We start from the raw sequence: 27,833 nt of genomic DNA on the forward strand, positions 1-27,833 counted from the left end.
CCCTTCCTATAAAATGCTTGATGTGTTATAAGTAGACCTATAAACTGGATCCTTATGTGTACCAGAAGTCAGTGAAGAGATTGAAAGTGCATTGCCATAGCCGTCTAACAAAGGATACTGAAATTGAGCCTTGCTACAGCATTCTGCACAACTTGAAGTGACAGTGTGAAATACTGGGGGAGGCCTAAATATGGGGAGTTGGTATAATCCAATTTTGCAGTAACAAGGTCATTTACAAATGTCTAAGGGGTAGATACCAGCATGATGCAAAGATTTATTTTAAAGGAATGTAATAGAGAAAAACAGGTTTCTATAACTGCCATTATATGGGGACAAAAATAAGTATTGTTGGCAAATTTAACTCCTATATTTCTTCCTGTACTAGTAGGACTTAGTGTATCTCCCATTTTCTTCAGCCACCAGGTAGTGGACCACATGAGTGAGAACCCCTAAAAATCAATATTTCAGGTCTGTTGGAGTTTAGTTTCAGGCAGCTTGCTTTTATCCAATGTGCAACTTGGATGAGGCATGCCATAAAGCATTCCTGTGCAATATCTAGATTTTTTCAATAGAAAACATAAGCAGAGTGTCATCAGCGTACAAAACCCACTGAGGTCATACGACTAGATCCCCGCTGCACGGGCAGCCATGTAAATGTTGAATAAAGTCTTGCTAAAAATAAAACCTTGCGGAGGGGCGTAGCATGGCGAGCCAGCTTGGCAGGCGGTAGTTAAGTGAGCTCAACACAGCCATGGCGAATCATCCGCAATCATCCTGCCCTGCAGGCTATCGACGAACGGCCAGACTCTGTAGGGGATCAGGAAGAGGTGTGGCCCGCAGTGCGGATAGCTGGGTTGCTGCAACTGGAGATTGGCGAGCAACCACACTAGGCAACTGCTATACCGGCGGGCGGTGGCTGCGGGCCTGGGCAGAGGAGGTCACAGGAAGAAGTTGTGACTGGGGCCTGCTCACAGTGTTGGGAGACCGGCTGTACCGACCGAGGATTCATCCCTAAGCACTGAGGAGGAGGCCGCATTGTAGGAGAGGCCGTCCCGTGGCCCGAGACTGTCCCGGAGCAGTGCCCGCTATGGCCAAGGTATGGGGGCTACAAGGGAGGGCCCAGTTTTAGCCTCTGGGTGGCCCCAGGGCCTAAGGGGGGTCAAGGGTCCAGCTAGACTGCTGCCCTCCGTAGCTGCGGAGCGAGCGGAGTGGTGTGGAGCATCAACGATATTCTGGTTGCTGAGAGCAGGCCGCACGGCGTGACTTGGGGGGATGCCCCACAGGACTTCCCACCATCAGGCACCAAGGGCTATCCTCTCTGCAGGACCGCTTTGGAGAAGCCTACTACCTATCAATAAGCTGTGTGGGCTGCTGAGGCCTGAGCCACTGACCTCCCTGGTACGGCGCCCTGAGGTGGTGTGTGGACGGGAGCCGTCGGTGGAGGCTCCGGTGTGACCATCAGCGGCTCTGTGGCCTGTGTCCCAGGAGCTTTGGACCCGGCACAAATCATGGTCATTGATGGTCTCAGGAGCAAACCAACGGAGGGGCCATAGGGGCATTTATAGCCATAAGATGGTGGGCCCCTCCATCAGACTCGGGGGGGCGGCCCTTCGTGTTGAGACGGACTTCTAGGGCTGCAGAAGCAGCTGGGCTAGGCCCAGTGTAGCTTGTGGTCTGGGGTAGGTCGAACCCGTGAGGCTGTCCCCCAGCCGCCGCCCTGGGAGTAAGCCTGGACCAGGGACAGCCCCAAGTGACACCGCTGAAATGATCGTAGACTGACAGAGCAGATTCAGCTGTCACCACCCAACAGGCCAGTCAAAATGACCAAAGACAAACCTGCGGCCTCATTAACTAAGCAAAGCACAATCGACCACCAGGCAACCGCAAATATGGGTGCGATGGGTGGCACCGTGGAGGCGGGGTAAGTCCCAGATAATGCAACTTTGCTATCAGCCATTACACAATCTAGTGATGCACTTCAGGCAAGGATTAAGGCTGTGGGCTTGGAGGACTCCCTACTTCGACAAGATCTCTGCAAGGCAGTCAACCTTATGACCGAGGCAGAGACCAGGGTATCCACAGTCGAGGATTCAGTGACCTTGCTGCAGCAGAAGTCAACAAACTAACGGTGGTCACACAGGAGATGACGGCGCGTACAGAAGATGCCGAAGGCCACGGCCGGCGGAGTAAACTGCGATACATGGGGTTCCCTGAGGACTGAGAGGGTGCCTCAATGGAGGAAGTTCTATTATAATGGTTGCACTCCATCATACCCAAAGAATCTTTGTCCTCCTGCTTCGTGGTGAAGAGACACCCCCCCCCCCCCCCCCCCCCCGGTGTCAGGCCACGGCCCGTGATCGGCAAATTACTGAATTACCTGGATCGCAATGCTATTCTCAGACACGCCAGGGACCAAGAGAAATTGACATGTGATTCGCATACGATCTTGATCTTCACGGACTATACCAGGTTAGTTCAGCAGCAACGCCCATCGTTCACTGCGGCAAAGAACTGAATATTCCATACATGCTACTGTACACAGCACGAATGAGGGTCATATTCAAATCCAAGTCCTTATTCTTAAAAACTCCCGACGCAGTCTTCCAGTGGACGGATGAAACAGTGCACCCGCGGCCACACACCGCCCCTGCTGGATTCAGACTCTTCCCAAAGAGATCGACGCAGTTGTCACAAAAAAAAAAACAACTTCAAAACTGCGGCATCGCACTCGGTCCAACTAGTGGACCCAACCACAAGGAGACTGTGCACACTCTGGATGAACTGACACTGTGGTCTGAAGTGAATGGCAACGGGCCACACCTTGTGCATGCTTTAGCCCCATGGGAGTTTCATTTCTGTGACCTGTCTGCCCCCACACTGGAAGAGGGTATGTGAAGCTTCCAGAGACTTATGTTTAGGGGGCCCCACTGGTGCGGTGCCCGTCTGGCCTCCCGTTGGGGTACTGGGGGGGCCCCCTACCGTGAGAGATACTTTCAGTTCGGCGAGGTAGTGGGGTGGCGGGTGGAAGAGAGGGGGCTTGTTTTCATTTGGGGATTGTTGGTATGTTTCCCTAGACACCGACACACTACAACCCGTAGATGCCCTGGTGCCACTTAGTTACTTCTGTAAGTTCACATGGCTGCACACCCACGTGGTGAGGTAGCAAGGGGGTCCGGGTCACGACTTGGAACGTGCGGGCCTCCTTGATAAAGTCAAACGAGGTGCGGTCTTAAAGCAGGCCAAAAGGCGAGAAATTGATATATTTCTGCTCTAAGAGAACCACATGATGGGCTAGAGGGTGCCATGTTTGGCATGCTTCGGGTTAGAGCAAACATTTCACTCCGGATTCGTTCGAGGCTCCCGGGGCACTGCAGTAGTCATTCACCGCAGGGTTCCCTTCAGACCTACGAAAGTGTGAACAGACCCAGGTGGAGATACACCACAGTAGCGTGGACACTGCATGGGGGGCCCCTTATATTAGGTAGCATAAATGCACCCCATCCCCTTAGTTCGACATTTGTAGAACTAATCACACGGCTCTGAGGGGAATTCCCAGCAGGAAGACCTGTGATGGGAGTGGAGGGGGGACTGGAACGATGTGCTGGCACCAGGATAGGTGGCAAACAAATGGCCCGTTCCAGGCCAGAGGGGCATGGTCTTTGGGCTGGTCAGACTCATGGAGGGCTTATCACCCGGGAGAGCCGGGCTTCACATTTTTCTGGACAGTCCATGGGTCCTTATTCAGGTTGTACTAGATGTTCCTCTCCTACCCCTACATCCATAGGGTCTCCGAGACCACAATCCTCCCTCGGGGCCTGTCATATCACTCCCCCGTAGCCCTCATGTTTCAAATTGGTCACCACCGGTCACCGTTTCAATAGCGAATGTCATCATGGCACCACAAAAACCCGAAGTATAGGTTAGTGCAACAGCGGTCCCTCACAAAGTGCCTTTCCCCAAGTGTAGAATCGGCTCTTTCAGGAGTGGTTCTATGGGAGGCTATGAAACCCACGCTGCGCCGGGAGGACATCAGTTTCTGTGCAAGCGAGTAACGCCGCAGACTGGCAGAGGTAGTAGAATTGGAGGCCCATCTCCAGGCCCTTGAGGGAGAAATCCATGGTGGAGCGGGAGTACAGGCCAGGCCTAGACTGCACTTCACTCAGACACAGCTGCAGCAGTTGATCCTAGATGAGTCTCAGATGCACTGGCAGGCAGCGCAAAACCGAATATGCCAGTGGGGACGACAAATCTAGCAAAATGCTCCACCGTCTCTGCCAAATCGCCCAGTGTCCAGAAACAGTACCAGTGCTCAGGGACTCAATGGGGGCGCTGGACTCTGGGCCACGAGAGGTGGTACAAACATTTACGAGGTTACGAGACCCTCTACGCCCTGCGGGATATCCTGACCCATGATCAAGTAGAAGACCTCATATGTAATATGCCTCCCAAACCTGTGTCATACACGGCACGCCAGCAACTAGTGGAGCTGGTCACTGTGGTGCAGCTGCCTGTGCCGTGCACCAGGACCCAATTGGTTCCCCTGTGAAATCTTTAAATCTGATGATTCTTCCATCAGATTGGAGGCATGCCAAAATTGTGGTCTTTCAAAATCCCGGCCTCCCCCTTGAGGACCCCACCTCGAACAGACCAATATTACCGAATGCGGAAGTGAAATTACTTGGCCTTGGTGGACCGCCTCCTATAACATATAACAGACTTTGTACGTTTGGATCAATCCGGCTTTATTCTGCGGCGGTCCACCCGGCATAATATCAGGCGCATACACAATGCACTGGTTAAGGAGCCAGAGCTGGGGAGGTCCATGGCTCTTCTGCTCGCCAACATGGACAAAGCTTTCGATTCGATCAGTTGGGACTATCTATTTACCCTTCTACAAGCTCCTAACTTCGGCCCACACTTTCTCACCTATATTCGTCTCTTATATACAGACTTGTCAACGTCCGTCTGGGTGGCAGGCGCGGTATCCGACCCATTCCCAGTATGTAGGGGCACCAGGCAAGGTTGCCCGCTGTCCCCTTTGGTATGTGCACTAGTAAATGAGCCGCTAGCTGCATGTGTGAGTCGAGATCCCCTAGTGTGCGGGCTTGACTGGACAAGAGAGACATCGAACAGAATTGCTGTGTACGCAAATGACGTTCTGTTTTTCCTAACAGACCCAACATTTTCTGGGCCACAGAAATTGGAGATCTTGCAGGTCTTTGGGGAAACCTCTGGGCTGTACATGAATCTAACAAAATTGGTATTAATCCTAGTATGCAGGACTCAGGAGAGAAGGACATGGGCAGAGCAATTTACCAAGGCCACTGAGGGCTTCCAATATCTGGGGGTCTATGTCTCAACGGACCCGACCATCTCTTGGGATTATCACATGAACCACTTATTGCCTCATGTCTGCAACGATGTAAATGCATGGTCCCCCCGCCTTTATCTCTGCCTGGCCGCTCCGCCCTTTTCAAAATGGTGTCCTTGCCCCGGATGCTGTATCGGTTACAAAACTAGGCTTACAACATACCAGACTCATGGTTCCAGCAGGTTAACACAGAGCTTAATCCATTCCTATAGGGAGGAGGGTTTGGTCCGGGTGACCCTTCGCACAGGCATTCAATCCACTTATTATGAGGGATCGCGGCCGCAGATGTGCAGTCCTATTATATCGCCTCTCACCTCCTCACTGTTAATGACTGGTGGTAAAGTGATCAGTCCCATCCTGCATATGCTGTTGAGCGGTAGGCAATGGGGGACAGATCAATCCTAGATTATTTATACAGCCTTTACAGTATAGACCGCTGCCTCCAGCCACATGAGTTGTTATCCAAGTAGGGCGGTGGATGTGGTGGGGAAGTAGACTAACAAGAGAGACCCTGCTATGGCATGGGACGGTCCTGCACCAGGTTGTAGGACTACGGGGGTTCAGAGGGTGGGACCTTATAGGCTTGCCCACACTGGGAGATGTGATACAGAGCACGACCTTGAAGTCTTTCCAACAGTTGCAGGATGAATATCACCTCCACCGGAGCCAGTTCTGCAAATACCTACAGTTCCGACATACCCTCTCCACCCATATCCTAGGTTTAACAGAGGTGCTGGAATACACCCAGTTAGAGGGTAGGCTGCTGCTGGGGGACATGGGGCCGCACAAAATTCGGCAGTTATAGCAGACCCTCGTTGTACACAGCACTACCACTATACAGATGTTGCTGGGGCATGGGAGGGAGATATAGAAGATCTCAACGATGATGATTGGACTGAGGCCTTAGCGGCCCCCCAGGTTGCTGCAATTTCATCACGCTATCACCTCATCCAATTTGATTACTCACACAGAACATATTACACTAGACACCACCTGTGGCAGATGGGAGTGCTATCATTCCGTGTGCCTTCGTTGCTAGGCTGAGGAGGGTACCTTTATACATACTGTGTGGAGCTGCTCAGCACTGCAGCGGTTCTGGTATGGGGTGACCTCTAACTTGGCCCGAGTCCTGGGTTGGCAAATCCCTTTGGAACCCAAACTGGTTCTTCTCCACAGTACAGAAGAGATTGGGAGGAACAAATTTAAGCAACCTCTCATGTTCCTAGGACTAGTATTGGCCAAGCAGGACATCGCCCAACATTGGAGTGTAACCATGGATAGATGCATGGGGATGGAGGTGGCAGTATTTCAGGCAAGGGGATGCCCACAGAAGTACAGGAAAATTTGGGGAAGCCATGGGCAGACTTTCGAAGTATTCCGCTGCCCTTGGCTCAATCCGCAGATGCAACCTTAGACAGAGATACAAATATATGAGGGTAATTGTCCCACATTGTGGCAGGTGGGACAATTGCCCTAATCCCAAACCATATGTCTGTATCTCAATGTCTAAGGTTGCATCTACGGATTGAGCCGAGGGCAGCGGTATACCTCGAAAAAGTCTGCCCAACGCTTCCAAATGTTCCCGTTGGTGTCGTGGTTGTACGGGGTCTGGGGCCGGGGTGTCTATGTTATACATGTTTAACAGGCATAGTTCTTTTGTTCCATTGAGGTCTGCTGTGTTATTAATGATATCTCAATGTGTAGCCCTTTCAGGCCTGGATGTGCTCAAAATTTCAATTGTTTATATAAATTTAAAAAAAAGAAAAACCTAGCAGAACTTAATATTTCAGGTATTTGGGAGATGAAGTGAATGGAGAAAACGTGACTAAGTGGCTTCTTGTTAGACAGAAAAGATTTGACCCAGCTCAAAGCAGACTTTCTAAGCGTTCTAACAGGATGGAACTGTGTCAAACGTGCTGAAAGGTCAAGCAACACCACTGCAGCTGAATGACTTTGATCCAAGCTAATTTTTATGAATTTGGCAACTTCAAGAAGTGCCGATTTAGTGCTGTGATTCAGCCTGAAATCAGATTGTGCGATTTGAAGAAGCCTATGATGTTCCAGACAGTGCAAAAGCTGGCAATTCACTATCTTTTCAAGCCCCTCAGATGAAGTATGCAGTAACAATACAAGTCAAAAATTCAAAAAGATGGTAGGATCCGTTGTAGGTCTACATGGGCATGCTTACAACGGCCAGGAAGAGTGGAAGTGGAGAGGGATTGATGAAACAGCACTTAAGCATTGTATTAGCAACCTGCAAAGCCACAGTCAACACTTGAAGACGACATAGATTGAATCGAGCCAGACTTACAATTAAGTAACCCTTGTGCACAACCATCTATTGACATTATGTTATTCTAAGAGAAGCTTGATTTAAAAAGGGAAACAGGATACGTTGAAATAACCGCAAGCCGGGTCAGAAAAATCCGAATGTATTTTTCTAGGACAACGCAGAGAGACGTTTACAGAGATCCAAGGAAGGGATTGGTAGCAGACAACAGACTAAAAGAGAAACAAAATATTTAACGATTTTTAAAACTTCTCTCGGACCATTGGATACAACATTTTCTAAGGGAAGAAATCTGCCTAAAGCCTTCTTATTGGTCTACGATTACTTTTTATGGCAGCTCCTTTTTTGTCCTTAAACTTGGAGGAAAACCAAGTCAACATTGACTTATGAGGAGGGGGTTTGGTTTTTAGCGGAGCAAGGCTGTTGATGGCTGGCGTAACTCAATGGTTAACACTGAGTAGATTTTCAGCCAAACGATCCCCCGAGTGTTGGCAGTGTTGATGCTAAAGTCCTAGTGAAATTTTAACCATTTACCTTACTCCAGGCTCGAAAAGATTTAGGTTGAATATGATGAAGAGTACGATCATAATAGCTTGGAAAAGAAAAAGGGAAAATGAGATGGTCACACCACGCATCAGCGGTGGCAGCAGGACTGCGCCCCAGAACGGCTCAACCTCAATGACCTGTAAGGCACAGGGCATCTCAAGGACTATTTATGAACAGTGCTCTTCAAACTGGTAACCAGTACGCACTAGAGTTTCCCTCTAGCTTTTTATCATTGCCAAGCTAGGTGTGCCCCAAAGAAACAGAGCTTCTCCTGATTTTCAGACACTAGTCACCTAACTATCTTTTATCAGGAACCTTTGTGTCACTGCAAGACACCCGTATATACCACTGTGTGTGTATACAATTTCTTTAAATCGAGTCTAGTTTTGTTTTTGATATTCTTGATGGGCTCTATTCTGTATTAATTCTAGCATACATTGGATCATTTGCCCATTTTATTTTTTATGAGACTTTCTTATGTGAAGCAACCACTCTAAAGTGCACGTCTGCCTCACAAATTGTGTAAAGATGGTCATTTGACTGTCCAGTAGACTAGCCATGGCAATGTCATGATAATTCAATGGTCACAGCATAAGGTGTTCGAAGGAGGACAAGCAGTTCTTCAGCAGGTGCTGCTTCCTGTCTGCACAGTTGGGGACAGATAGGCCTTAGTCGGCTCATCTGCAAAAAGTGATCAGCTGTGTGATAAGACACTGCTTTGTGACATAGCTTTGTGAATTCAAACCATGTCTATTTGCACTTTTATTTTTTTGCTACACATTTCTATAAAGCGTCCTCCGTTTTCAGTGGCCATTTTGGAGTTTAAAGCAGTGGTGATGATCTTACTGAAATTGAATGGTAACCCTATGAGTAAATAGTTCTTGCAATCCAGGTCAGTCCTTCTATCCCCTAGATTAATAAAGGTATCAGATCCAGAGAGCCCTGTACCATGAGACTTGTGGGGAGGTGTTTAACACAGGGTTCATGAGCAACAGAACCATGTCGGGTTTTGAGAATCCTACATTGGGTGTACATAGTCAGCTGCTCTCCTGAAAATATGGCATGAATCTCTCCCTCTTGATCCTACCCTTAACATTCCTTGACTTATGTTGTCTTTTTGTTTGAGGCTTCCAGATCGTAGTGTTTTCTGGCTTCTATTAACATGTGCTCCCTGTCTCCAGACTGCCAACTTATACTTCAGTCACCACCACTAGAATCACTTTATGAAGCTAGTCTTGAGATCTACCGCCAAGCCATGAGAGCATATGGACATATTGGATGCATGCTCTGCAAAAGCTCTAGGTTGGCATGTGGTGTCTGTGTTTGCATTACTAGTTCCTTGATTGTACTGTGTGACCCAGCCTTTCTAAGGGATTTTCTGCCTCTTTGCTCTTAGGATCACTGGTCCCCTTGTATGATCGACTGAACCCGTGCCTGTCCTGGTGTGCTCTCCCGTGTTACATTCAAATTGAGTAATATTGATGAGGTTTCTGTAAATCTGTTCTAACCATGGTAAAATATTGATCTTTCCTACCCAAGTGTAGTTCCTCAACCTGCCATAGTGCCCAAGTCTCTCTCACGCTCTCACTCTCTCTCTCTCCCAGGAATATGCTTCTTGTCCTACTAGTAGACTATTTTCTTTAATTGTGCTGCGTGTGTTTCTTGAATTATGGAGAAAAGGCTGTAGCTATAGGTATTTCCATTCCAACTCCCTCTACCTACTCAATGGATTAACATGCAGGAAGGCGTTGGCAAAAGGGTTGTTAGTAGGGATAGCACAGGTGCTGCAAGCTAAAATGCCTTTCATTTCCTAAAAGATCAGGTCTTGTTGAGAAGGACAAGCAGATTAGAGTTCGAGGAGAGGGCTTAATTCAGGAGTGATGAAGGACAGACCCTCGGGAGGCATGATCTAGTAACCAGCCCGCTTCAACTAACACTAGCCTGCTGGTGTCTGCTCCAATGAAACCCCAGTATCCTGGACCAAGCAAAGGCTGTGGATAAGATGGTTGCATGTTAGAAGTACACTGTTTTTTCTTTGAGAAAAGAATGTAGTGACAAATGGATGCCAATCTCAAGAGCTAAAGCCAAAGCCAGACACATGACTTACCTCACTGGGACCACTTTCTGGTCCAGGGGGCAAAACCTAGCGATATACATTTGCTCCTGTATCACGCACAGTCTGTCCTTGGGGAACCCACAGGTGATGTACCCAACGCCAGTGACCGTATAAACTATGAACATCTGTAAAAGCTGAGAAAAGAGACTTTCTGGATGCTACTTTCAATAAATCGGTGTCTTACAGTGGGATCGGAACTCTTATCCAAGGCACAGCAGGACAAAGAATTGTGCTGCTCTACCTTTAATGCTGCACGCTACCACCCACTTGCAGCCGGAGAACATGGCATGACCTGTACTAATACTCTGCCTTCAAGTCTGGGCTGCGTAAGAGACCTCGCGAAAGGTGACCTTTGTTTCCCCCCTACAAACATGCTTTTTGCTCCTCCGAGTTCATCTCTGCATGGATTAAAGCTGAACGCAATACACATCATATTCATAACGGCAAAACTGCAGAGAGACTAATGAAGCAAACCGCAAGAAGAGATTAAGCAGCCACCTAATCCACGGGCACAGCTGCTCTCAACACGAGCACTGCTAAAACCTTTTCCAACAACACACAACTGCAAGCAGCAGAAACCGAGACCGGCAGAGCCAAATAGGCAGAGCTTCAGGGTAATACACTCCCAAGTGATACCATATCAGAAAACAAGTTTCTACATTCCTAGCTACTTCACTTACAATACGCCCCACATTCAATTACAGCAGGCCCACTGGCTGGAATAATTCAGTTAACATAGGGACTCATTTTGAAAGCGTTATTCAGAGGTGTTGAATTAGGAGTTGTCCAGGATAGGAAAGAACACTCTTGTTTTAGTTTAACTATTGTTTTGCTTCAAAGGCCTCCAGGGAGGATAAGAGACTAGAGAATGGTCCTTAAAAGGGAAGTTAACTTGTGAAGATATGTATATATATAAAGATTGTTCTTCACAAGGCTCACAGGTCAGAGAAGTGCTGGGCTAAAATTGAGCAAATTGAGACCTATCAAATGGGTGGCATGCTGCCCTCCTACCAAAATAAAAGGGTAATTTTCCTTTCACTAAATTGTCTTTTTTACCCTCAAATCTAATTCACAAAATATAATGAAAGTAGAAGAAGTAGTGGGAATATTTTTTAAGAAGGTCAGGAGGATGCCTAATTATGCAAACACAATAAGATGATAGACGGAGGGCTGAAACTTTTCAAACACTCATCCCCCAGTCAAGATCCATCAATCTTTTGCTCACCATGCCACCCCAGTTTGGACCCAGCAATATGCAAATCAGCCTTGACCCTGCTCCCCATGAGAACAGTCCAGCCTGAACTGCCACGCCTGGTCCTCCCTAACCGGAAACAAGGATCCTAGGTACCGGTTTCAGGGTATCACCCCTCATCAGCCAGGCTAGCTTGAATCCAGTGGAACGGCGAGCAAGGGACCCACGTCTGTGTATTCCATTGGGCACTTAGAGCGAGCATAAATACAACAAGATTATGGATGGAGTGCTGAAGCCTTTCGAAAACTTAAAACTGTTGCAACAGTTCTATAATTTACAAAAGGTAAAAAAGTACCTTAGTTACATTTGCCGTTTTGCTAAGGAGCTACATTTCATGCATCAACAAATTCACGAGTTGGTTCTTACTCCTAATACATACTAATCAATTCAACTAGAGAGGTGATAGAGTTGGTTTTGAGCAGACACATTACCGTGCTCGGTGATAATGTAACGCAGAGTGGTGAGAGGGAGTGATAAGAAAAGGGCTACTGTTTCCTTCATCTCCTTTTTGAGTCTCACTAGTCTCTATTCACTCTTTACAACCCAACTTCACATAGCTTGAAGTTTATTTGTTTCACTTCATCACCATGCTGCTGTCACGGCTCCTTTTTTTCTACTACCCACCCATCACCATGAAAGGTCTCAGAAAAGGAATCCCATTAAAGGAATCTTGGTTTTTGCCTAAGTGGTACAGATGTTCCAGTAAGTGGGCTGTGCGATTTACAGCGCAGTACATTTTTAGTTATGTTTCACTGCAATGCATTTAAAGTACAGGCTAGCCAGAGCATAGGCGTTTTCCTACCAGAAATATATTTATGTCATATATTCAAGTGGTGTAAATGACAGAGCAGCCCACATATGATACTTAACTTTCTAGGCCATAAGTGCTGTTGAGGCACCATTTACAATGGACTTATAGGAAAGTTAAGTAGGTCAAAAAGGGAGTTCCAATATATAGCACATGTTTTAGAGGTGATGCATATGCACTTTACTACTGTTTAGCACTGTTTAAGTATGCAGAGTTCTAAAGCCAGCAAATCCAGCGATGCAAAAATTGAGGCACCACGAAACAAATGGGGTAATTTCTTAAAGGAAGTCATCTACTTCACCATCTACTATGATGTACAAGGGTCAGTACACCGAATCAGTACTACCACTAGAGCAGATAAATTGCTTGAGATCCTAAAGTCCGATGGTAGATGAGTTAAAGGACATAAATGTGGGAACACTGCCAATGTTATGCAACCAGTTGGCATCCAAATCCACCTTCCAAGTGAGCGAATTCATTTTTTTCTTTTGCAAGAATGTCAAGCTTAATAAGCAAAATCCAGAGGGAACATCCAAATTTACACACCTTGCTCTTTAAAAGAAAGGATTAACAAATATCTCTCCCAGGTACCCTTGTGTGAAGCTAAAGGTGGGTGAGCCACTGAAAGCTCTAGCCAGGCTCCAGTCAGATGCCTGGCTCTGACTCTGCTCGAGGTCCTCTGGGATCCTGAAGCTCAAACTGAGCCAGGCTTTCACAGAGGTAACGTGGCTCAGTGGCTATAAGCGCCGACCATGTAACATTAGTAACCATGTTCGAATTCCAGCAAATCTCCCTGTGCCCAAAAAAAGAATTTGTAATCTAGTCTGCATCTTTCGCTGAGGGCTCTTATGTTGTTGGGCAAGATTTGCGTGATGTAAAACTGGCAAAAAAATAATGTGGATTCTGCCCGTCACCTACATTCTAATCTCATCCTCCCAGGATTTTCATTAACCTTTGATGTGAGCTCGAGATATGTAATTAGATGCTAAACAGCACAGTATGAAATTGGAAAATTTGGGTTAAATCTCAGCTTTGTTGCTTGACCAAAATGTGTGATCCAAGGCACATATTTTATTTCACCGAGCCTTCTTTCTGTTAGTTATCACATTTGATAGCACCTTCAAATAGGTGAATTCTGGATGTGTGCTGTACAAAAACCTCTTGCGATTGATTTAATAGTGCATAATGTTTCTCCATCAGGGGCAGAAACTTTCTTAGTTCATGTTTAAAAAAACTCACTTTTAACAAATACTCTTCAGGCAGTGATATGTGATGTGTTAAGAGTAAAAACCGTCTGTGTGCAAGAGAAATACACGTTTTTGAATTTTAAAGGCACTTTAACATTTTCCAACTCGATTAATGTTGCATTAATGACAAGTCAAATATTTTCAAAGCTCAGCTCCTGCATGGGCTCTTAGAACCTGATCCAACCCGTATCTCTTTTCTGCTCTCCCTCTTAATTTGTTGGCTTGCCCACCTCTAATTGAAGCTCTAAACATTCAGCTTTTTCTTAATTTTTAGATTATCACTTCCTCTTGGAGGAGCCGAATAATATTGCCACATTCAAAATGTGTCTCTATGTAAGTGGACAATATCCACCAATATATACAAATGGGACTGTGGGATAATGGCCTGTTAGTAGCCATACTCGCTAGTCTGTACTTCTAGATAACATTTTGAGTCAATAAAAAGTATAAAATGACTCTTCCCAGCGTTAATCACTATTGGTACTAAAATTTAGGACATAAATATCTTTTTAATGAAATTGACGAATTTTGGATTCGTTTGGCAAGATTATATTTCTAACATACTTTTAAGGAGGCTAAAACTGCTATTCAATAATTCAAATTCAAATAAATTCAATCAGTGAGCCAATGTCAATACAGAAAATCATATCTAGAACTGACCTCAACAGAAATTAACAAGTTTTGATGAGACCCCTTTGGGCCCCTGGCTGTAGCATCAAACCAAACCTCAGTCCAGAATGGGGTATCTACATGATAATTAATTTCAGTGGTAAGTTTTCATTTTCAAGGTAGTGGCAGACTTCTATTCTAAAGTATAAATAACATTTCCTATAAAGTTGGGTAGAAATAGTGGAGAAAGAGAGAATACATATGTTTGCAAAGAGAGAGACTGCCATTCTGGATTTAGGTGGCTGAAAGTCAGCTTTAGAAGCTTAAAAACAAATTACTTAAGAGGTTACTGTCATAATACTGTCAAAGATCATACAGATCATTTTAGAGAAATCTGAAACCCTACTATAGCAATTTGGCCCAGGAAGAGATTTATTGAGCAATTGGCTTAATAGGCTCTCTCATTTGCATCCTATACAATTCAACTTTTCCATCATGTCCGAGGAAGTCAGTTTCCCAATTTACTTCTATGAGCAGTGAACAATTTAGCATGCTGCTGGAGCTTTAAATGCCAATCAGCCAGTATAGTTAGGTGCTTGTAATGTCCGGGAAAAACAGAATACACTTTTAATAGCTTAGACTTAGTCTGTTCTAGGCCTTGTGCCTGGCTAGGTACTGGGTGGGAGAGGGATAAACCCTGAAGGCTACTGACAGAATTGCGGAAAGCGAGATCATCAAAACCTCGCTAGCGATTTGCAGGAGTGTTCAACACTGTCCGCTGGTAAAATGTTAACATCTAAAATAAAGTAATTTTTGGGGAAGAAAACACGAATCCAGGATTGCCACCAAAATCCACAAAAACTTTAACCAGCCTGCCTATCACTGTAGAGCTCATCAGCCAGAGCTGATCGAATCCAAATACAACAAAGCAAGTCTTTTTCAGATCTGAACCCCGGGCCCAACGGTAAGAGAGCACTGGTACTTCATCATAAGGACAGATTGCGGGAAGCAGACAGAAGCACTTGCCTGACTGTATATCTATTATCAACTGCCAAAAGGACCAACAACAATGAGAAGTTTTTGACAGCCTCCTGAAGCCTTTATTAAATGAAGCTTCAAGACTCTCCAATGGTGAAGTCAGAGCTTTCTTCATAATATCCACCTAATCAGGCAAGTCAGCCTGATTTTGGCCCAATTGATACTGTAAAGAACCACAATGTTTACTACTAATATTGATTCTTATAGGTGCCAAAGTTAATGTTTAGTCCAGTTGACAAGCACTGAAACAATTAAACTCATTTTTCATTATTGTACTTTATCTATTCTTTTTCAGTGTTACCTAGCTAATATATTTTCAGCTTTTATAAACTTACTTAGGTTCTGACATTCTTAAATCTTTTAACAAACTGCTACTAGAGTATTACACCTACATAGGTCCTCCTTCAACACCTCTTGAGAAACACTTCTTGAATTCACCCCAGTGCTCCAACAGCTAGGCCTACAAATTGTGAGGCTTTTTTTAGGTGTCTCAGTCAAAAACACCTAGTAAGTGTGCTATGCAAACTTTGCATGGTACATTCTTCTAGCACTCCTACCTTCATCACACGAGGTCGGTTTCATACATTTATTCAACCATAAAAATTATCGAAAGTACCTAAAGGGGTGTGACACATAGTCACATGTAATCGGGCTCAGCACTGCAGATTGATTCTCACCTTTTATTTTAAGTGTAGAAACAATATAATATAATCCAGGCACAAAGAAGAGAACTTGGAATTAGGATTTACAACATATGATATATACCGCTACAAGAAAAATAAAAAAATGTTCTTCACTTTGTCATATTAGCTTCCTTGCCTTTAAGTAATAAGCGATACCAAAGGGCATGATGGAAGGAACGTTTGAGCAAATCAAACACTCACCTCCAGTCAACTGATCTGGGTTTAATCAATCATCATTCTTTAGCTCACACCATCACCCCAGTTCAGACATGGCCGTATGCAAATCAGTCTGACCCTGTGCCTCATCGGAACAGTCCAGCCCAAACTGCCAAGCCATGTCTTTCCTGGACCGGAAACAAGCATCCTGGGACCGGTTTCGGGTTCATAACCCGCATCAGCCAGGCTATCTTGAATCCAGTGGCAAAGTGAGCAAGGGACCCACGTCTGGGCATACCCTGCCAACTTAGGGCGAAAAAAGCGATACCAAAGGGGATGATGGACGGAGCGTTTGAGCAAATCAAACACTTCACCCCAGTCAACTGATCTGGGTTTAATCCATCATCATTCTTTAGCTCACTCCACCACCCCAGTTCAGACATGGCCATATACAAATCAGTCTGACCCTGTGCCTCATGGGAACAGTCCAGCCCGAACTGGCATCGCTTTGTTCGCCCTAAATTGGCACGGTATGCCCAGACGTGGGTCGCTTGCTCACTTTGCCACTGGATTCAAGATAGCCTGGCTGATGAGGGTTATGAACCCGAAACCAGTCCCAGGAGGCTTGTTTCCGGTCCAGGGAAGACATGGCTTGGCAGTTTGGGCTGGACTGTTCCCATGAGGCACAGGGTCAGACTGATTTGCATATGGCCATGTATGAACTGGGGTGGTGGAGTGAGCTAAAACATTATGATGGATTAAACCCAGATCAGTTGACTGGGGGTAAGTGTTTGATTTGCTCAAGCGCTCCGTCCATCATCCCCTTTGGTATCGCTTTGTTCGCCCTAAGTTGGCAGGGTATGCCCAGACGTGGGTCCCTTGCTCACTTTGCCACTGGATTCAAGATAGCCTGGCTGATGAGGGTTATGAACCCGAAACCGGTCCCAGGATGCTTGTTTCCGGTCCAGGGAAGACATGACTTGGCAGTTTGGGCTGGACTGTTCCCATGAGGCACAGGGTGAGACTGATTTGCATATGGCCATGTCTGAACTGGGGTGGTGGAGTGAGCTAAAGAATGATGATGGATTAAACCCAGATCAGTTGACTGGGGGTGAGTGTTTGATTTGCTCAAGCGCTCTGTCCATCATCTCCTTTGGTATCGCTTTAAGTAATAGTCAGCTTTTTAGTACCTCTCCTGTATGGGTGTTCTTCGTAATTTATATTGTCAATATAGACATTTGTGTAATATTTGTAATTTGAAACATGGCTGCAAATTAAAGAAAACACACTACATGATGTTTACAACTGTTCTCAACTTTTAGGCAAGATAATAAACAGGATTTTACTTGCAACATCTTGTGTATATTGAAACATGGGTGTTGTCGCTAATGCCACACTTCCTGCCCAGAGCTGAGGCTGCAACCCGAGTGACATGCTGCTGAAGGAAAGCCTTCTTTGTATGAGATTTTTCAGAGGTCTATATCACAGAATGTGAGAATCCTTACTAACTTACCAATGGAGCAACCTCTAGTCCACTTATTGTTTCCTGTTAATAAAATGAGTTATACTTAAGTTTTGTGTTTATACAAGGTCTACTCTACAAAGCACTCTTCCTCCATAGTTCATAAAATGATGTAGCTTAACTACCTTTTACTGTATTTATAAAACATCCCAACAAACACAGCCTTTATTAAAAAGATAAGTACATTCCATTACACTAAGATGGTGTTCCATTGTGTGCTCTAGCAATGTAATAGCATATTTTAACACCACACTAGAATGTACAGGAATGAAAACTCAATTTAAAGTAAATGTTTCAAAAAGGATCATGTTTATTAGAATGGCCACAAAAGAAAGATTTAATGATACCGCTAGATCCTAACCGCCCAAAACAGGGCTTGGGGTATGAAAAACAGGGCTTTGGGTATGAAAAACAGGGCTCGGGTATGAAGGAAAAGTGATTAAAAGATGGCAAGGGAGGCAAAAAGTATTGGGAGAACAAAAAGCCTAAGGTAATTTCTGTTAAATTTGGTCTTCTTAAGGTGTTGCATTCACAAGACAAAGGGCAGGTTTTAGCCCAAAGTTAATAAAATGAGCCCCTAACAGTGAGAAAGGATTTGGGGGAATAATTAGAGATTATGGCTAGAAGGAATTATAGAGCATACAGAATCCTCAGAATGGTGGTCTCCTTTAGGTTTAGCACAAAATCAAATGTAAAATTCAGAATTTGCATTGACATGAGAGACCTGAATAAAAGCGTGAGTGGGCAGTCATCCATTGCTCAATATTGGTGCGATACTGATGACTATTTGGGGCACCAGAATTTTTACAATCCTGAATTTGTTGTCAGCTTATCACTAAATTGGGCTGCATGACGAGTCAAACTATCAACCTGTTACATACGCCCAGAAGTCCTTTGAGTTCTTAGTGAATGCCATTAAGTTTGGTGTCAGCATCCACTGCATTTCAAAGGGTAATGAATCAGTGGTTCAAGAATGTAAATAACACTCATTATTTTCAAGACACTAATTTCGTTTTCGAAGGCACACAGCGGTATCCATTAGAAAGAAAGTGGTTTGACTATCACCAAAGTGATGTACAAAACTAGTATGAAAAATGTTGATAATTGTTTTCAAAGCATTAGTGAGAATGGAGTTGCCCTCAAGAAACGACTGGTAACTGTCATCAAGAATGCTCCAAGCCCTCAAGATAAGATCAGTTAAAATCACGTTGGGTCTAGTCAAACTGCATGCATATGTTTAATGACATAACAATAAAGATACATGCACTGTTAAAGAAATACATGCAAATATGATGATGAATTTGAGTAACTGAAAGAGTAAACAGCAAAAGGGCCAGCTTAGAAACGTTTAGCTACCACATGTAAATCTGGAGAAATGTGAATAGCAGTATATTGGATAATGTCATCAATGATGACAACATGTCAAGTGTGATGTAATACTTTTGGTCATAAACAGGGCATGACGGGTGCAACTTATAGTGATTCACTAATTATAACTGACAAATTTAAGTAGTTTTTCGGTTTCCACACGTTAGTTCCTATCTAATTTCAACACCTAGTTTAATTTAACCTCCGTTTTTACAGTGAAGTTCTGGGCTTTAGTAACCTAAGATAAGATCTTATCATACCAAACTAGAACGTCATTTTAGCCTTTGGTTTTTCAGTTAATTTCTGTGGGTCTTTTGATCATATTCTAAGTTCAGCAAATGACCAACCCGTCAGGAAACCTGCCCCCAACGCCGTGGGGCACACCCAACCCCAACGACACACAGCCTTTGTATGTGTGCAGTGGAGTTGGCTGCAAGGCCTGTGCCCTTACCCCGCTATGCCTCTGCCTGTGTATAGTGGAGGTTAGCTGCAGGGCCTGGCTGATTGCCACGCCAACCCTGTGCTCCATTGGCCAGTTAGAATATCCTTTTTTTTATAACATTTTTTAATACCACAGGACTCACTTGGGACCACCCAACCACATATATGCCCAACTCAAGCCCTAATTCAAACACCAATTTCTCGAAAATGGCTCTACAGATTTACAACAAATCACAAAGCACTCTTTGTCAAATTTGGTGTAATTCCTTTCTGCCATTTTTTTCTGAATCAGAAACCAAAGTTTCCTACCGAACTTAAGATGGGAAATCACACTTTTTGGGACCGCCTCACACCCCTTTTTCTTGGACCACGCTTAATTCATTGGCGCAAAACATTTCATGAAGGAGCCAAGGTGGATGACAATTTCATGCAGATTCAGCAAATGGTGCGTAAGTTATTAATAAAACAAAAAAGAATTTTTGCCAAGGAAACTCTTACCTAACTATAACTATACAACCGCCACTGTATAATTAATAGAGACATATATATCTATGTGTGTGTATATACATATATGCACACAACACACAAATTCACTGACAAAAACAAAGTTTACAGTGATATTCTATTTAGAAATTGTAATATCGTACTTTACATTAACACAATTGGCAATTCACAAAAAAAAGTTAAAGTGACAAAGGATGAAAATGTCAAATAATTAAACCAATAAAAACACTGAAATTCACCAGTTATACATATAGCAGGTCCTCATGCCAACTTCCCCTACGACAGTTCTCCTGTCCAGTTAGCCCGCAATCCGCCACCCTATGCCACCTGTCTACCTGCTTCCCTCTGTTTGAGCCTCCTCTGCTCCTTTCTTGTTCTGTTTTGCCTTTCCTGCTCATTTTTCTGCCCTTGGTTTTGCATTTGCTGGTCGTTTTCTGCCCTCTGTTTTTCCTTTTTCTGCCCTTTGTTTTGCCTTTTCTGCTCCTTTTCTGCCCGTTCTTGGTTGTTTTCTGCTCATTTTTCTTTCCTCTGTTTTGCTTTTTCTACTTATTTTTTCCCTCCTCCCGCCGTTTTCTCAAGGCCTGGCTTTTTGATGGAGACCATGCACCCCAGCGCCCAGATATCCCATGGGGTGACAGTGAAGCACTTCACAAATGCTGACTGACTGACAGATTTCTCAAGTACCTCAAACTTGTCAGTGTTGTCATCAATTCTTTAGTTTCTGATATAATAGTGATGTTTTCAATGATGCTAGAACAGGTCATGAGGGGTGTAATATGTCAGGCAATTAGCAGTGCATGGCGAAGTGGTGCCACACCAGGATTAAAAAATCTAAATCTAAACCCTCACATGGCATTATGGGGCACTCCTTCCCGGACCCAAACTTTATATCCACTTTGGGGCTGTGGGGAATCCCCAAGGCTCCTGTGTTTTCTCAGCTAGCACCACTGTTGGTGGTGGCAAGAGCCGGCATGTGTCTTTTATATGGACACCCCAGTGCCCACCCAGGATAGCAACACTTTTTTTGTTTAATTATTATTTTTTTTTTTAACAATTAGGGGCTGCGAGGGGAACCCCACCACATATTTTAACATACCATCGCATTTAAGGCCCTGCGGTACAGGTTCTAGTGTTTATCATAGCTCCCCTTCCTTTCAAATGCACAATGCACATATATTTACAAGTTTTCTGTAGCATTCCTTGAATTCTTCTAGGTAGTTTCAAGCATGTACTAAAAAGATAATGAAGAGCTTTTAATAATACCACAAAGTATTCGAACGAAGGGCAAAAGGATAAAAGTATAAAAATATAAATATCAAATGAAGACGTCAACTCAAACAGAATCAACAGACTTAGAATTAGAGACATCAGACAGGGCAATTGGGATGGAAGTGCATCTTCATACTCTGAATGACTTGGTCTTAATTTATTTTGGCACAAACAGAAACTCTTTTTGACTTAACAACTGCACAATGAGCGTGTCCTTTTGAAGAACCGCCAAACGCCTATGTTCATGCTCAAGTTACCAACACTTTGATGTTGTAATAGCAGGCTGCTCTAATAAGGACCTTCCACATAAGGTAAATGAGTCGACAAATTTAATTTGGTAACTTTAAGGTGGAAGGTCGACTGTTGCCTAATTTTATTTCAAACATACTGTGTTACATCAGGGATGTGGAATTCCTATAGCCTGGCGTCCATGACATATTGTTTGGGGTCAAGGGCAACAAGTTTTAATGTGTATTTTGTCCTTGGGACAAGTAGGCCCAACCCCCTACAGCATAAACCCTTTGGCAGCCAGTTTACAGTAACACATTATGGATCAGAGAAGGGCATTGTCTTCAGCTAAAGGAATATTTGTGTCCATGTGTTAATGCTGTTCAAACGTGTATTCATGGTTCATTAATGCAAAGCCTTTATTATTAGGGTGAGCGTTCTCACTATAAGTAAATGTTGTAAGCTTGGACTGCACTACTAACAGTGGTTCCACCATAAAAATATGTGCACACGTTTTCAATGTTTAGCAATATGAGGCTATGTATAATGCTCCCAGAATGCTCTCTGATTAAATTCAAATATTTGCAGAAACTTCAAAGCAAAATTTAGGAGTCTTTGCTTTCAAAATAAAATGTTCACAAAAAAACTTTTAGCTAAACTACTGGAAAGTTTTAGGTACCATTTCTTTGCAGCATCATTTGGTAAAAAGTGTTGATGTATGCTAGTTTTCCAACGATATTTACAATGGAAAATAAGTGTAACTAGTTTCAATAAGCTTATGGGAAACAAAAATAAACAAGCATTGGCAAAGCAGGCAGGTCTAAAATTGGAGGTCAGCCTTTTGGTTTAGTCAACGTTTGACTTGTTTCGGGATGGATTTTGTTAAACTTTATTGGTGTGGGAGTTCACACAGTAGTTCTTGGCACTGAGCAAATCTAGTTTATTTGTCGATATGCTCCTTGTGAAAGAGCAGAATGCTGTCACTCACAGTGAAGCCAGCTGATACACAGAGAGAGAGAGAGACAGAATTTTAATAAACACAAAAGGTCATGGTTAACGCCAGACCTAATTAGGGACCCAATTATTAAAGAAAGCCTCAAAAGTGCACCCATGGTATATGTTGTTGCATTAAGTGCAGAAATTTAACTTTTGTGAATTCACAAGAATTTACAAAAGTAGGCCAAGAAACAGCACTGCTAGAAAATATGTATTTTAGCATGAGCAAATATTCATATGTCAATTTGCTCATGCGAAAGTGAGTTCACTTTCTCGCCAACCACTTTTTTCCCAAACCAGGAAGAGGTTTCACATCTGCCATTGTCAGTAAAGTTCCAACCTTTCTCAGTATGGGAAACGATTAGAGAAGAGTTGGTGAAAACCCTTAAAACATACAAGTTAGTAGGTTTGCACAGACTCAAAAGAGCGTGCCAACCGTGGAACTATTGCGAGACGCTACCTTCAGCCCCAGTATGTAGACTCACGAAACGGGTCAACATAAGGGACTGGCTAGTATTCATACCCTACAATGGTATGAGCCCTGGCATAATCAGAGAGGCTATATCAGAGCTCTTATATAATGACATTGCAGCCATAATATGTTGCCGCATTACATGGCACAAAAGAGACAAGTGGATATTGTTACAGGACAAGTAGATTTATAAACCAACCTGCCCCATGGACAAGTAGATATATCATTAAATTCCACACCCCTGTACATTCTCATCTGTGTCCAGTTATTCGTGTCAAGTAATTGAATTTGCAGCAATTAAGATATGTAGCTGGGAATAGATGAAGGATGTTTTAAATCGTAGATGCCTCATCCTGTCATGATGCTCGCCAAGGGCAGTGAGAAGAGCAGCAACATTGAAAAACCTCTTAATGTGAAGGGAATGCACAATATGGGTGATGTTCACTATAGAAGGGCAGTCCCATCCTTGCAACATCACCTTCCCACCACAATGTTAACAGAAAATGTTTAGATGACCCTAAATTTCAGAAAGGAATATAGTGTGGAAACATTAATGACAGAAAAATGACAACATAAGCTGTAGAAGTGCAAGCAAGCATATGGTACAGTTCAGAGGGCAGTCAAAGGAATGGCCTGGTTACTTACCATTTATCAGTCCTTGCATAGTGAGCATTAGTTCCTGATGAACAGACGTTTTACCTAAACAACTTTTTAAGTTCACGTCATAACAATATGGCTTCCTGCATGCCACATGTCCCATAATTCCATCAAAAGGAAAAGCCAACAATTCAATTTACTGTTGTTACCAAGCTCAATACCACTATTTGAAACCAAAACAACTCCAGGGGAATAAGGAGACTGGAAACTTGGACTGTGACAAGGAAGATCAAGACATAGCATAATAAGTATTACATGTAAGTTACCGAACCATTATCTCCTCTTCCCATCTTCCTCGTTCAGTCCTTAAATAGTGAGCTGATACCCAAGTCAAAGTATTCAGCTTCAAATCAACCATTAATGGAAACTTCAAACACAAAATGAACTTTAGTTTTTTTTCTACAACTAATTTTTATTGTGTTTACAAAGCAAGCAACATTCAATGCAGTACTATCATAGAGAGCGGAGCATTTCCGTGCTGCAACAATACATTAAACAGTTATTTCAGACACCAATGCCCTCGTGACGGTATCCCATAATAAGACCACCACTTCCCCCATACTTTTTCATGCTTCTGGGGACAACCACATGCCTCACAATGTACTCAAATATTAAGTTTATTCACTCTTCTACAGCCCCAAAATTATATATATATATTTTTTAAAACGCATATCAAGCAACCAAATCCCAGTCTGCAAAAACTGCAGTCTCCAGTGTTTCATAAAGGCATCAGGAGTAGACGACGCGGTGGCATTGCAAACACGAGATATTGAAGCACCCCTTAATGTGCCCAGGGAGTTGCGCCTCCCCCAGTGAACCTCCCTTAAACTTGAGTTGACAGGGACTTCCGCTGATTCTCATAAGCTGTCACTATGGCTCGTTTCAGCTCACTACTAAGAGTCGTTATTGAGGCTATTAGCCCTTGACCTGAAGCATCAAACATACTTAACAAAAAGTCAACCTTTCTAAATGGTTATGGCCTAGCCAGATAAACCTCCAAGGCTGTCTGGACATCAAAGATGTACAATAATTCCTCTTCAAAATACGCAGGGGAAGGCGCATAAACTAGCAAAACTAAACCACTTTCCCAATAAATGGCAAATTGAACTTTCAGAACAAAATTAGGACTGGACCTCAACACCACCTTTTCTGGGAAGTACCTCAAGAATGATTCTTAATTTGGGGAGCGCTCTCAACTCCCTGATCCTTCTGCCTCAAGAAATAACTCCTAAAAATAATCCTTTGTGTGACAAACTTAAATTCTTAAGTATATCGTGGTCCAAACGGAGGTCTTTGTAGAGCCTAGAGCACTAGGGGAAGGCCCCCCAACGGAACTGGGCAATTGTTTACTGGTCTCTTTAAAAAACAAAAACCTCTCAATAGCCTCCCTACCAAGGGAACAATAGATCCCAACTGTGGGCTCCTAAAACCCTAATGGCTGCCTACAGAGATAACAGAGTAGAAACTGCAAATCACTACAGAAAGCCATCTGCCAAAATATATTAGCACATACAAAGGATGCCTAGAAGTATGGGCCACATTCCTAGACACATAGTACTTCATAAAGTATTGCCAGTGTCTTAAAAAGGAGTTTAATGAGGATGAACATCTTGATTGCTGAATAAATGCAGGCACTTCAAGAGAACTGCAGATTCATTTTCTCAAGTGCATACCCCCAGCTGGAAGCGGACCAGAGTCGCAAGTGGCAGAGGGCTACCCCTTTGAGGGTAAGCAAACAAATGTAACATTCAATGTGACTGCACAGTCAGTTGGAGGAAAAGCATCAAGCACCAATAGCAGTTGAAGCACAGACCCCCTAAAAGCACTTCTGCATGGTCCTCCTGAGCCTTGAAGAATACCCTTGGATTAATGCAATAGGTTGGAATGCATAAAGAAGCAGTTTCAGCCTCTGGGAGGAAAGTGCATCCACTCTACATGGCTCGCAAGACCAAGATCCTGTGCAGAAATGAATCAGAAGGGCATTTTTCCTGGAGGAAAATCAATCTATTTCCAGCCTCTCAAACTTCACAGGTATCTTATAGAACATCTTTTGACACAAGACCAGAGATACTGATGAGGTGAAATACCTGCATAGATGGTTTGCAGGCCCATTCTCAATCTCAGAAAGAAATATTTCAGACAGAGACAGAAGACTACACTCTGCCCATACACAAATTTCGTGAGCAAGGGTGAATAGTGTCCGCACACAAGATCCCTCACTTTTGATGTATGGGAAGGACACGCAGCCGATGTCTTTTCTGACCTCTCACTAGCAGAGCAAAATGCTGAAGAGCCATCTGAACTGCTTTAAGCTACCTCCAGTTGGAACATAATGCCTTGTATTCCAAGCCCATTTACTCCTGCACTGAGTTTTTCCCAGGGTAGCGTTCCAGCCTACCTCGCTTGCATTTGTCATCAGAGTCTTGGGTCAGACAGCCTCAAGAGGAAAGCCTCTGGTTAAATTGCCCTGATCCAGCCATCGCTGGGGTGAGAGATTTTCTGGGTTACAGGGATTTCCTTCTTGTACTGCTGCGATTTTGGATCCCAAAACATCAGAAGATGGTTTAATAGGGGAATATGGACCAAGGAAACAGTACCAATGTCGCCCTTCAGATATTCCCTGGCCGACAGGGTTTCCTTGCCCAGAAGAGAGGATAGAAGAAGTTTTTATTATTTTCTTGACACAGGCACAAACCTCTTCCCCAGATCTGTTCTGAAAAGCACCTCTATGAACTGCAGATCTGGGGTTGGTATGACCTGTTTTTCTTATGAATTAGTAAACATCTGTCTACTTTCAGCAGACTGCAAACTTCCTTGACATGCTGGCAAGCCTTAAGCTCGAAGAACAACTCAACCAGTCATCTGAATATGGATAGGCTTGTAATTCCTCTTGCCTAACTCACCACTACTAATCTTATCCATACCTTGGTGAAGGCTCTTAGTAAAGAGGTTAGCCCTAAAGGAGGAACCTGGATCAATTAAGGTTTGTTTTATACACAAAACCGTAGGTACGTCTTCAATGCTTAATCAATCAACACATGCAGATATCCACCTACGAGGTCTAAAGATGCAAGGAAGCTTCCAGTCATTATATATGGCAGAAATACTTTATCACCGTGAAAGTTATCTGTGGAATATAAATGTGTGCTACTTTTAGATTCACATCTATTCTATAATCTCCAGATGCTTTCTGGACCAGAAAGAAAGTTGAAGAGAACCCCTTCCCTCTCTCCGAGGAAGGGTCTGGAATTATTGCTTTCTTGAGCAACAAATTCTGGACAACAATGCTTGCTGTTTCTGCAAATATTTGGGCAAAGTAGTCAAGCGCAAACACTTGTCTGGACTTTCTAGAAAAATATATCTGATAGACATGTTGTACAAGGTCCAAGACCCACTGGTCCAATACGGACACCTTGCATTTCTCCTGATAAAAATATCAGCATGCACCCAATTAGCAAATGATTAACACCTGAAACATAATCTTATTTTTTTTAGGGGGCAAGGGTGGAGTAAGAGAAGTAACATCTGCATATTGTGACTGGGACTTCTCTGATGGTGTGAATCCGCAGTTATGTTCCCTCTCACAAAAAGGCTAGCTCCTACCTTCTCATTGAACGATGCCCCAAAAGCTCATCATGAAGAATAGAATCCTCTTCATGTAGGTCTCCATAGCCCCTTAAGCTTTCTATACTCAATAGACTTTTCTACCAAAGTCTTCAGGTGTGTTAACAATTTAGATCCCATAAAAGGAATAAGCATCAACAAATTCTTCAAGGTGGAATCCACGTTACTGACCTCATTCAGATCTGCCTCATACCTTCAATAGAGGACTCTGTTGCTGCCACTGCTGAACCCAATGAATCAGAGGAAAAATCTAATTAAAATCCTCTCATATTGGAGTAAAAAGTCACCCTCTCTCTCCAAAACTTGTGCTTCAGGAAGAGCCAGATGCTACCACTTAATTCAGATATGTGGACCTTTGAACTCTTCCTCTTGAACACCATGATCTGGAGTACTAATGATGCCACTTAGGAAACAATGGAGTCGTTCTGGCTCTAAAAGCAGCAGAAACTGCTTTTTTATTCTTTGTATGTCCTACAAATTAGGAACCCGAGTTGCTGAATGCACCTCTTCCTCATTCACAGAAGCTTCATCCAAATTGTGCCTCTGATGGCTCTTTTCCTTTACTGATACATTAGAAAAATAGCTCCCCGAATCTCAAAAACTGAATGCAATCCTAAAGCAGCAAATCAAACATAG

The 27,833-nt window shown here is 43.7% G+C and overlaps 1 protein-coding gene across 4 annotated transcripts in view; it reads right to left on the reverse strand.

Annotated features, from left to right (window-relative positions):
* UNC13B (unc-13 homolog B) overlaps positions 1-27,833 on the reverse strand; it is a 2,660,654-nt gene that overhangs the window by 2,584,611 nt on the left and 48,210 nt on the right. The gene's annotated exons all lie outside the window — the stretch shown is intronic.

The sequence above is a fragment of the Triturus cristatus genome, chromosome 2_1 (genome assembly GCF_964204655.1).
Source record: "Triturus cristatus chromosome 2_1, aTriCri1.1, whole genome shotgun sequence".
Lineage (NCBI taxonomy): Eukaryota > Metazoa > Chordata > Amphibia > Caudata > Salamandridae > Triturus > Triturus cristatus.